The 12,545-nt window shown below is 36.5% G+C and overlaps 1 long non-coding RNA gene across 1 annotated transcript in view; it reads left to right on the top strand.

Annotated features, from left to right (window-relative positions):
• LOC127968154 (uncharacterized) overlaps nt 1-8,971 on the top strand; it is a 146,954-nt gene extending 137,983 nt beyond the window's left edge. Inside the window, exon 3 of the long non-coding RNA XR_008155901.1 lies at nt 7,775-8,971. This is a non-coding gene — a long non-coding RNA (uncharacterized LOC127968154). The remainder of the gene's footprint in view (nt 1-7,774) is intronic.
• The last annotated feature ends 3,574 nt before the right edge of the window (nt 8,972-12,545 follow it).

The raw sequence follows: 12,545 nt of genomic DNA, 5'->3' as shown, positions 1-12,545 counted from the left end.
GTTTTAATTTGGACTGGTTACACTTGTATGATTCAGTCTATAATGCACTGAGAGTGATCACATAAGATAAGGGGGCAGCAAATTTATATTTAGGCTATATAAATTCATAGTTAATAAATGTTTACATTTTCTTAAAAAAAAAAAACAAAACAAAAAAAACAGCATGGCTACAAATGTGATATCGATTTTATACAACAGTTAAAGTTTTTGCTTTATTTCGCCAACAAAAACATTAATTTCCACACACAGCCAAGGCATTGTTTTAAGTTTCTGAGCAACATGATGGTGTTTCATTCCTGAATGAATCAACCATAAATTTTCTGGTTCAGTCGCAATGACTCACTTATTAACAGTGAGTTGCAGCCATCTGTTGGTAGTTTTAATTTTAAATTTCAAGCATTTTTTATATATATTTAAGGGGTAAAATATTTCATACTTCATTATTCAACATATGTTTAAAATATCAAAAAAAATATTTATGCATTTGTAACTGCCTGTTAAAACATTCCACATGCCTCTAAGCTCCCTATCAAACATTGTATAGATTTTAAAATCTTGCTTATTACTTATAAAGCCCTGAATGGTTTAGCACCTCAGTATTTGAACAAGTTCTTGTTACATTGTAGTCCTCCACATCCGCTGGATTCTCAAAACTCAGGCAATTTGATAATACCTAGAATATCTGAATCAACTGCAGGTGGCAGATCCTTTTACTCTTTAGCTCCTAAACTGAAAACTAATAAAACCTACCTAGCATTGTTAAGGAGGCAGATACACTATTGCAGTTTAAATCTAGATTAAACACCCGTCTCTTTAACCTGGCTTACAAATAACACACTAATATGCTTCTAATATCCAAATCCGTTAAAGGATTTTTAGGCTGCATTAATTAGGTAAACCGGAACCGGGAACACTTCCCATAACACCTGATGTACTTGCTACATCATTAGAAGAATGGCATCTATGCTAATATTTGTCTGTTTCTCTCTTATTCCAAGGTCACCGTAGCCACCAGATCCAGTCTGTATCCAAGTCAGAGGGTCACTGCAGTCACCCGGATCCAGTACGTATCCAGACCAGATGGTGGATCAGCACCTAGAAAGGACCTCTACATCCCTGAAAGACATTGGAGACCAGGACAACAAGATATCCAGATACAGATCCCCTGTAAAGACCTTGTCTCAGACGACCACCGGAACAAGACCACAGGAAACAGATAATTCTTCTGCACAATCTGACTTACTGTAGCTGCAGCCTGGAATTGAACTGCTGGTTTTGTCTGGTCAGAGGAGAACTGTATACTGTATATGCAACTTCTGCAAACATTCATTTTCTTGATACTGATTTAATTTGTTTAGTAACAGCCTAAATCTATTATTATTATAATTGACTGATTAAATGTAAGAACTTAGGTAAAGGGGGAGGTGTTGCTTCAAATTACAACAACATTTTCAGGATTTCTTTGAGGGCAGGCTTCAAGTGTAGCTCGTTTGAAGTAATGGTGCTTCATATAACATTATCCAGAGAAACAAATGTTAATGATAAATCATCTGTTATGTTTGTACTGGCTACTGTATACAGGCCACCAGGGCACCATACAGACTTTATTAAAGAGTTTGGTGATTTTACATTCAAGTTAGTTGTGGCTGCAGATAAACTTTTAATTGTTGGTGATTTTAATATCCATGTTGATAATGAAAAAGATGCATTGGGATCAGCATTTATAGACATTCTGAACTCGATTGGGGATAGACATTAGTTTCAGGACCTGCTCATTGTCGAAATCATACTCTAGATTTAATACTGTCACATGGAATTGATGTTGATAGTGTTGAAATTATTCAGCCAAGTGATGATATCTCAGATCATTTAGTTTTGTGCAAACTTCATATATCCAAAATTGTAAATTCTACTTCTTGTTACAAGTATCGAAGAACCATCACTTCTACCACAAAAGACTGATTTTTAAGTTATCTTCCTGATGTATCTAAATTCCTTAGCATATCCAAAACCTCAGAACAACTTGATGATGTAACAGAAACTATGGACTCTCTCTTTTATAGCACTTTAAATACTGTTGCTCCTTTACGATAAAGGAAGGTTAAGGAAAACAGTATGACACCATGGTATAATGAGCATACTCGCACACTAAAGAGAGCAGCCCGGAAAATGGAGCGCAGCTGGAGGAAAACAAAACTAGAGGTATTTCGTATTGCGTGGCAGGAAAGTAACCTATCCTACAGAAAAGCATTAAAAAACCGCTAGATCCGATTATTTTTCTTCTCTTTTAGAAGAAAACAAACATAACCCCAGATATTTATTCCATACAGTGGCTAAATTAATAAAAAATAAAGCCTCAACAAGTGTTGACATTTCCCAACACCACAGCAGTAATGACTTTATGAACTACTTCTAAAATCGATACTATTGGAGATAAAATTGCAACCATTCAGCCGTCAGCTACAGTATCACATCAGACAGTGCACTATAGACCCTATGAGGAATAGTTCCACTAATTCTCTACTATAGGAGAGGAAGAATTGTATAAACTTGTTAAATCATCTTAACCAACAACATGTATGTTAGACTCTATACCATCTAAGCTCCTAAAAGAGGTGCTTCCAGAAGTCATCGATCCTCTTCTGACTATTATTAATTCCTCATTGTCATTAGGATATGTCCCCAAAACCTCCAAACTGGCTGTTAAGCATCTCATCAAAAAAACACAACTTGACCCCAAAGAACTAGTTAATTATAGACCACTCTCGAATCTCCCTTTTCTGTCCAAGATACTAGAAAAGGTGGTATCCTCACAATTATATTCCTTCTAAGAGAAAAATGGTATATGTGAGGATTTCCAGTCAGGATCTAGACCTTATCATAGTACTGAGACTGCTCTCCTTAGAGTTACAAATGATCTGCTCTTATCATCTGATCATTGGTGTATCTCTCTATTAGTTTTATTGGATCTTAGTGCTGCGTTTGACACAATTGACCACAACATTCTTTTGCATAGACTTGAACACTTTGTTGGCATTAATGGAAGTGCATTAGGATGGTTTAACCCCTTACTAGTAACCCCCCTTTTTTGGCATGGAGACCGAAATTACATACCCAAAATAAAAAGGTTTCTGCTCATGATTCTTTCTGACTAGATACATAATCAACCTTTGTTCACAAAGCTGACACTTTAAAGTTTACTGTTCAGGAATCAGAATCACTCAGACTTTTATGATAATAGAGATATATAAGATCAAACATAAAAACTAAAATAAAAATATTAAAAACATATTTTTTAAATGTATTTTAAAAATTGTTGATGTAGGAAATTAGTTTGAAAACACAGTGTAGCTAAAGCCACAAGTCTTCCAAAACTTCATAAAAAAATTCATAATAAAATCTGTAAAACTGTGAATTTTATTACATTTTTTCTAAGGCCATGTCATGTGTGTTTTTAGAGAAGGCTAATCAGATTGATTTATGGCCCTTGTCATCTCTGTAAGATCTCACATGTAAACTCTCCAGTGTATTTTGTGTGTGTTTGGTTGTGAAAACTGCCCGATTCATTGTTTTTCAAAAATGCATTATGAAGAAGAAAAGCACCTGCTATTAGTAGCATTGGAGCTAATGTTAGCATCAAGCTACATCAGACAATTTATGAAATAATTAGTAAGTTACACTTTTACTCAAAACTCACTTTAAACCCCGATCGAGTGTTTATAATAACTTCCTTTAGCGATCAGGGGTGGAATTTGGTCGTTTACTGTTGTAAAAATATGTTATTTGTAGCCTTTTTCCATCGCTGCACAAGTTAGCATTTCCGATGTACATTTTCGTTTTTTTTTATAAAAACGCCCCAGATCTCAAGAAAATCTCATACCAAGCTTTACTATCGTAATTGCGGGTTTAGTATTCGGATATTTTGTGTGTACAGAGGTGTTTCAGTGTTTTTTTGTTTTTTTTTTATTAAATGAAAATAATTACAAACATACAAGGCATTAACCAGTTAAGCATCTCGTATACTACAGTAAAGATTGAGCAGAATCAGCAATAAAAAAAAAAAATAACAAAATAAATAAGTAAATAAAAAAACATAACAAAAAAAAAAAAAAAAAAAAAAAAAACTTAACGGGGCCATTTCAAATTAACTTAAATGTTTCAAGTAAAGTAAATAATTTAAGGGCTTTCCTTTCCTCCAAAAGTTTAAGAGATTTACTATGGCTATTTTTATAATACCTGCATATATGAATGAAAAACTTACCAAATAACAAAAGAAAATTAAGTACAAAATCCACATTCTTATTTTCAGCAAAAACATCAAAAATAATTGTCTTCACAGATAAAGACAATACAATTTCCCTGGACATTAGCCAGCTCTGCATTTCTCTCCAAAAAAATTGGACTGGGTCACAGTAAAAAAAAAGGTGTTCTAACGATTCAATGTTTTCTACACAGAAGACACAATTATTTAGATCGAAATTGAATCTCAATCTCAAGAATTCGTTTGTTGGGTAAATTTCATTTAAGATTTTGAAGTTGAACTTATTTTACTTTAGGTGGGAGTGGAAATGAAATTTAATTTTTCCTTATTTTCTAAATTTTTTCCATTTCAAAGTCCTTAAGTATGTAAAACCTTTTTACTGGGTTGGGATAATATTTTTTAATCAGAAGATTCTTAATAACTTTGTTGTTGCATTTAAAATCACAAAAATCCAAACCTTTAATGCAGAACTGACTAAGGACAGGGGAGACAGCAGAGTATTGAGTGTCTTCTCTAACCATTGCTCTCAAAGAACTTGGTATGGCTTTTAGAATTCTGTCATAATACTTAACATTACATTGAAGTTGGTATTTTTTACAGAATTTCTCATGTTGTAACATGTTTCCAGTCTCATCCATAAAATGTGCAACAGCCCAAATGCCCTTGGATCTCCATTCCTCTATATACACAGATTTTCTGCTGAGCCGTATGTACCTGTTATTCCAAACTGGAGTATTATGTGGCGTAAAATTGAGGTGTTTCAGTGTTGTTTTGGCCAGATAACTACCAGGAAGTGTGCAGGAAGCATGTGACACGATGTAGCGGTGTCCAGATATGACACTCTAAGATTGACATTGGGAAGGCCCAATCGGAGTCTGAGTGATACACAGCACGAGCTGTGACCACTGCACGCACACACAGATCGCTGGGAGAGGCTGTTTATCATCAGATCGCGTAAATCCATGGAAAATTAATAGAAATTATGATTCTGTCTGAAGAAATATGAAGTAAACATCAGTAAATATATCCATATATCTCCGCAGATATGCAACTTTTGTCTATAAATCCTTATTGATGCTGTTCAGTGAGTCTATGTGAACACAAATAAACCGCTGCTGACGTGACTGAATATGAGTGAGTGGTGAATTTATATTCAAAATGTGGCATAATACGGATTTATTATTTTGCACTTCTGACATAAATCACTAAATATCTGTCACTGCAACAATGTTAATAATTAAAATATTGGTCGAATATCGAAGCTAGAGTCTTTAAACTTTCATTTGATGCACAGTTTGTCCAGATGAAGTAAGACAGTTTGTTTAACGTGCTGTGAAAGTGAAACAATAATAAACTGGGGCCGTCGGCAATGTTTGCACGTAAAGGGGTTAAATCGTATTTATATAACCGCCATCAGTTTGTAGCAGTGAATGAAGATGTATCATATCGATCACAAGTACAGTATGGAGTTCCTCAAGGCTCAGTACTTGGGCCTCTACTCTTCATGCTTTATATGTTACCCCTGGGAGATATCATCAGGAAACATGGTGTTAGCTTTCACTGTTATGCTGATGATACTCAGCTCTATATTTCTTCCCGGCCAGGTGAAACACTCCAATCTGAAAAACTAATGGAATGCAAAGTTGATATAAAAAACTGGAATTGATGTTGATAGTGTTGAAATTATTCAGCCAAGTGATGATATCTCAGATCATTATTTAGTTCTGTGTAAACTTCATATAGCCAAAATTGTAAATTCTACGTCTTGTTACAAGTATCGAAGAACCATCACTTCTACCACAAAAGACTGCTTTTTAAGTTATCTTCCTGATGTATCCAAATTCCTTAGCATATCCAAAACCTCAGAACAACTTGATGATGTAACAGAAACTATGGACTCTCTCTTTTCTAGTACTTTAAATACAGTTGCTCCTTTACGCTTAAGGAAGGTTAAGGAAAACAGTTTGACACCATGGTATAATGAGCATACTCGCACCCTAAAGAGATCAGCCCGAAAAATGGAGCGCAGCTGGAGGAAAACAAAACTAGAGGTATTTCGTATTGCTTGGCGGGAAAGTAGCATATCCTATAGAAAAACATTAAAAACTGCTAGATCTGATTACTTTTCTTCTCTTTTAGAAGAAAACAAACATAACCCCAGGTATTTATTCAATACAGTGGCTAAATTAACGAAAAATAAAGCCTCAACAAGTGTTGACAATTCCCAACACCACAACAGTAATGACTTTATGAACTACTTTACTTCTAAAATCGATACTATTGGAGATAAAATTGCAACCATTCAGCCGTCAGCTACAGTATCACATCAGACAGTGCACTATAGACCCCCTGAGGAACAGTTCCACTCATTCTCTACTATAGGAGAGGAAGAATTGTATAAACTTGTTAAATCATCTAAACCAACAACATGTATGTTAGACCCTATACCATCTAAGCTCCTAAAAGAGGTGCTTCCAGAAGTCATAGGTCCTCTTCTGACTATTATTAATTCCTCATTGTCATTAGGATATGTCCCCAAAACCTCCAAACTGGCTGTTATTAAGCCTCTCATCAAAAAACCACAACTTGACCCCAGAGAACTTGTTAATTATAGAGCAATCTCGAATCTCCCTTTTCTGTCCAAGATACTAGAAAAGGCGGTATCCTCACAAGAGAAAAATGGTATATGTGAGGATTTCCAGTCAGGATTTAGACCGTATCATAGTACTGAGACTGCTCTCCTTAGAGTTACAAATGATCTGCTCTTATCATCTGATCGTGGGTGTATCTCTCTATTAGTTTTATTGGATCTTAGTGCTGCGTTTGACACAATTGACCACAACATTCTTTTGCATAGACTTGATCACTTTGTTGGCATCCGTGGAAGTGCATTAGCATGGTTTAAATCGTACTTATATGACCGCCATCAGTTCGTAGCAGTGAATGAAGATGTATCATATCGATCACCAGTGCAGTATGGAGTACCTCAAGGCTCAGTACTAGGGCCGCTACTCTTCACGCTTTATATGTTACCCTTGGGAGATATCATCAGGAAACATGGAGTTAGCTTTCACTGTTATGCTGATGATACTCAGCTATATATTTCCTCGCAGCCCGGTGAAATACACCAATTTGAAAAACTAATGGAATGCATAGTCGATATAAAAAATTGGATGACGAGTAATTTCTTACTGCTAAATTCAGAAAAAACAGAGGTGTTAATCATAGGGCCTAAAAACTCTGCTTGTAATAACCTTGCTTGTAATAACCTAGAACACTGTCTAAGACTTGATGGTTGCTCTGTCAATTCTTCGTCATCAGTTAGGAATCTAGGTGTGCTACTTGAGCGCAATCTTTCCTTAGAAAGCCACGTTTCTAGCATTTGTAAAACTGCATTTTTCCACCTCAAAAATATATCTAAATTACGGCCTATGCTATCAATGTCAAATGCAGAAATGTTAATCCATGCATTTATGACCTCAAGGTTAGACTATTGTAATGCTTTATTGGGAGGTTGTTCTGCACGCTTGGTAAACAAACTACAGCTAGTCCAAAATGCAGCAGCAAGAGTTCTTACTAGAACCAGGAAGTATGACCATATTAGCCCGGTCCTGTCCACACTGCACTGGCTCCCTATCAAACATCGTATAGATTTTAAAATATTGCTTATTACTTATAAAGCCCTGAATGGTTTAGCACCTCAGTATTTGAATGAGCTCCTTTTACATTATACTCCTCTACGTCCGCTACGTTCTCAAAACTCAGGCAATTTGATAATACCTAGAATATCAAAATCAACTGCGGGCGGCAGATCCTTTTCCTATTTGGTGCCTAAACTCTGGAATAACCTACCTAACATTGTTCGGGAGGCAGACACACTCTTGCAGTTTAAATCTAGATTAAAGACCCATCTCTTTAACCTGGCATACACATAACATACTAATATGCTTTTAATATCCAAATCCGTTAAATTATTTTTAGGCTGCATTAATTAGGTAAACCGGAACCGGAAACACTTCACATAACACCGTACTTTCTACATCATTAGAAGAATGGCATCTACGCTAATATTTGTCTGTTTCTCTCTTGTTCCGAGGTCACCGTGGCCACCAGATCCAGTCTTTTTCCAGATCAGAGGGTCACTGCAGTCGCCTGGATCCAGTACGTATCCAGACCAGATGGTGGATCAGCACCTAGAAAGGACCTCTACTGCCCTGAAAGACAGCGGAGACCAGGACAACTGAAGCCCCAGATACAGATCCCCTGTAAAGACCTTGTCTCAGAGGATCACCAGGACAAGACCACAGGAAACAGATGATTCTTCTGCACAATTTGACTTTGCTGCAGCCTGGAATTGAACTACTGGTTTCGTCTGGTCAGAGGAGAACTGGCCCCCCAACTGAGCCTGGTTTCTCCCAAGGTTTTTTTCTCCATTCTGTCACCGATGGAGTTTCGGTTCCTTGCCGCTGTCGCCTCTGGCTTGCTTAGTTGGGGTCACTTCATCTACAGCGATATCATTGACTTGATTTCAAATAAATGCACAGACACTATTTAAACTGAACAGAGATGACATCACTGAATTCAATTATGAACTGCCTTTAACTATCATTTTGCATTATTGAGACACTGTTTTCCAAATGAATGTTGTTCAGTGCTTTGACGCAATGTATTTTGTTTAAAGCACTATATAAATAAAGGTGATTGATTGATTGATTGATTGGATGACGAGTAATTTCTTACTGCTAAATTCTGAAAAAAAAAACAGAGGTGTTAATTATAGGACCTAAAACTCTGGTTGTAATAACCTAGAACACTGTCTAAGACTTGATGGTTGCTCTGTCAATTCTTCATCATCAGATAGGAACCTAGGTGTGCTATTTGATTGCAATCTTTCCTTAGAAAGCCACGTTTCTAGCATTTGTAAAACTGCATTCTTCCATCTCAAAAATATATCTAAATTACGGCCCATGCTCTCAATGTCAAATGCAGAAATGTTAAGCCATGCATTTATGACCTCAAGGTTAGATTATTGTAATGCTTTATTGGGTGGTTGTTCTGCATGCTTAGTAAACAAACTACAGCTAGTCCAAAATGCAGCAGCAAGAGTTCTTACTAGAACCAGGAAGTATGACCATTAGCCAGAGATGTATAAAGTACTAGAGACCCATACTTGAGTAAAAGTACAAGTGCTCTATCAAAAAAGTGACTTGAGTAGAAGTTGAAGTGCTCTTTAAGCACCACACTTAAGTAGAAGTACTAAAGTATTCAACATTTTTTATACTTAAGTATTGCAAGTAGTCTATTTTAAAATTTACTACTCAAGTACTGAAAGTAAAAGTACAAGTATTGTGTTATGTAGTTATTAAAGAAAGTAGTCAAAAGTTTGAACATATTGTTTTTACTATTTCAAATGATTAACCTAAAGGACAATCACAATTCCTTTGACTGTAACTTTTTGTAAACAAAAAAACAGATTAAAGGGTTATTTCGTCCAATTTGCAAAATTATGTCATTAATAACTTACCCTCATGTTGTTTCAAACATGTAAGACCTCCGTTTGTCTTTGGAACACAGTTTAAGATATTTTAGATTTAGTCTGAGAGCTCTCAGTCCCTCCATTGAAGCTGTGTGTATGGTTACTGTCCATGTCCAGAAAGGTAAGAAAAACATCTTCAAAGTAGTCCATGTGACATCACAGGGTCAGTTAAATAAAAAAATTAGCAAAAACTACGACTTTATTCAGCATTGTCTTCTATTCTGTGTCTGTTGTTAGACAGTTCAAAACAAAGCAGTTTGTGATATCAGTTTCGTGAACGAATCACTCAATGTAACCTGATCTTTTTGAAACAGTTCACCAAATCGAACTGAATCGTTTTAAACGGTTCGCGTCTCCAATACGCATTAATCCACAAATGACTTAAGCTGTTAACTTTTTTAATGTGGCTGACACTCCCTCTGAGTTAAAACAAGCCAATATTCCGGAGTAATTCATTTACTCAAACAGTAGACTGACTGAACTGATTCATACAAGTGCCATGACAAGTCTCAGTTAGTCTTGCACAATATATATGTTTTTAGTTTTTTTTTTTTTTTTTTTTTTTTTTTTTTTTTTTATAGAAAAGAGAAGGTAAGTGCTAGAATTAATTGGTTAAATGCTGGTGAAAAATATTTGTCTTTAGATGTTGTTGTTGTTGTTTTTTTATGTTTAAAGACTGTTAAAATTGAGATTGGGCGGTCATTCCACTGACTGGGCACATTCCAGGAAAAGGTCCGTGAGAGTTATTTTGAACCTCTTTGGGATGGAACCACAAGGCATCGTTCATTTGCAGAATGCAAGCTTCTGGATGGCGCATAATTTTGAACTAGTGAGCTTAGGTATATTCCGTGCCAGTGGTCGCCTTGTAGGCAAGCATTAGTACCTTGAATTTGATGCACGTAGCTACTGGTAGCCAGCATAACCTGATGAAGAGAGGAGAAATGTGGACTTTTTTTGGCTCAATGAAGACAACCCTCGCTGCTGCATTCTGGATCAGTTGCAGAAGCTTGATAAAACATGCAGGAAGGCCACCAAGAGAGCATTACAATTGTCCAGTCTGGAGAGAACAAGAGCTTGGACTAGAAGTTGTGTGGCTAGCTCTGACAGGAAGGGTCTAATCTTCCTAATGTTGTATAAGGAAAATCTGCAGCACTGGGTTGTTGTAGCAATATGGTCTGTGAAGCTTAATTGATGATCATGGATCAACTGATGAATTGATCATCAGCATAGCAGTGATAAGAAAAGCCATGCTTCTGAATGACAGATCCTAATGACGTCATGTAGATGAAGAAGAGAAGTGGTCCAAGCGCTGAGCTTTGAGGAACCCCAGTAGCAAGACACCCTGAAGGACCACAGGAGTGCCGTTACAGAGATGGCCATCTTTCTGAGGGTGGACAGGAGAATCTGGTGATTAACTGTGTCAAAAGCAGCAGAGAGATTCAGCCAGATGAGTTCCGATGATTTGGAAGCTGCTCTTGCCAGTCTCAGGGCTTCAGAAACGGAGAGAAGAGCAGTCACAATTGAGTGGCTGCTTTTGAAGCCAAATTGGTTGCTGTCCAGGAGGTAGTTCTGTGCAAAAAACATTGGTTGAACACAACTCACTGAAGTGTCTTTGCAATTAATGAAAAAAGGGATATTGGTTTGTAGTTTTCTTGGTGCTGGATTTAGAGAAATATATATCTGGGGTAGCGCCCATATAGTTTTCACCTAATGCAACTCATGATTCGATTCGATTCGATTCACGGTTTTGAATTCCATTCAAAATTTTATTTAATTTTTTTAACAAAATGAGATTTAAGATAAATTATAAATTAAATGTATCCTTTTATTATTGTTGTGACAAAATGCTGCATATTTCTTTGTGAAATTTAAATATAGCTATAATAATACCATGTAGCACTTCATATAAACAAAATAAGGCTTTGTCTGTGCTCTTAGAAGCAACCACTGCATTTTAATCATGAGCCAAACAAAAATGCCATTTTTAATCTAAATTAGTTTGTAGAATTTTGAATTTTTGAAGCAAAAACACAATGGTTTAAATTTAGTTTTGTGAAACTATGCAGTGGCGTGCACAAGGGGAAGGGGGGGGCGGACCTTTGAGGTCTGACACTAAAGTGCCCTTGTGGTCTGGTCTGCCCTCGGTCTGCGATTTCTTCCAAGGGAAGGGGTGTGCGATATGAATATCATTGATCGTGGACAATAAAAATGACTCCATGATCTGCTTTTGAAGAAATATCGTTGTATTTTGCTGCAGCGAACATTCTATCAGCTGCAGTTCTGGCTCTACGGAATGAATACACTGCAACATACCCTACACACAGAGTAGTCAGTTTGCGTAGGGCACTAACTCCCGGGGGGCACCCTCACAGTTGCTCAAAAAAACCTTTCGGTCTATATGTATATTAACTATTGGTGGGCATAGATACATTTTTTTAATCTAGATTAATCTCACTGTGATCTTGAAATTAATCTAGATTAATCTAGATTAAAATGGCTCATTCGAATTCTGCAGAAGGCATTCAGAATATGTGTGTTACCCAAATAAAATAGACAAACAGTAAGTCTTTGAGAAGGGGTTTATCAAGCTAGGTGGTGCATTAGAAAAGGGCCTCATCTCCTGTTTGAAAAAGTGCTTGAAAAAGCTATAAACTAATTCCACATTGCACAAGGTGCAAACAACCTTGCGCCTGTTTCACACATACTCCGTATGCAGTGCGTATGCATTGAATATTTCTTTACGCACCC

The sequence above is a fragment of the Carassius gibelio genome, chromosome B11, assembly GCF_023724105.1.
Source record: "Carassius gibelio isolate Cgi1373 ecotype wild population from Czech Republic chromosome B11, carGib1.2-hapl.c, whole genome shotgun sequence".
Taxonomy (NCBI): domain Eukaryota; kingdom Metazoa; phylum Chordata; class Actinopteri; order Cypriniformes; family Cyprinidae; genus Carassius; species Carassius gibelio.
The sequence above is the reverse complement of the archived record's forward strand: the minus strand, read 5'-3'. Positions and strand labels throughout refer to the sequence as shown.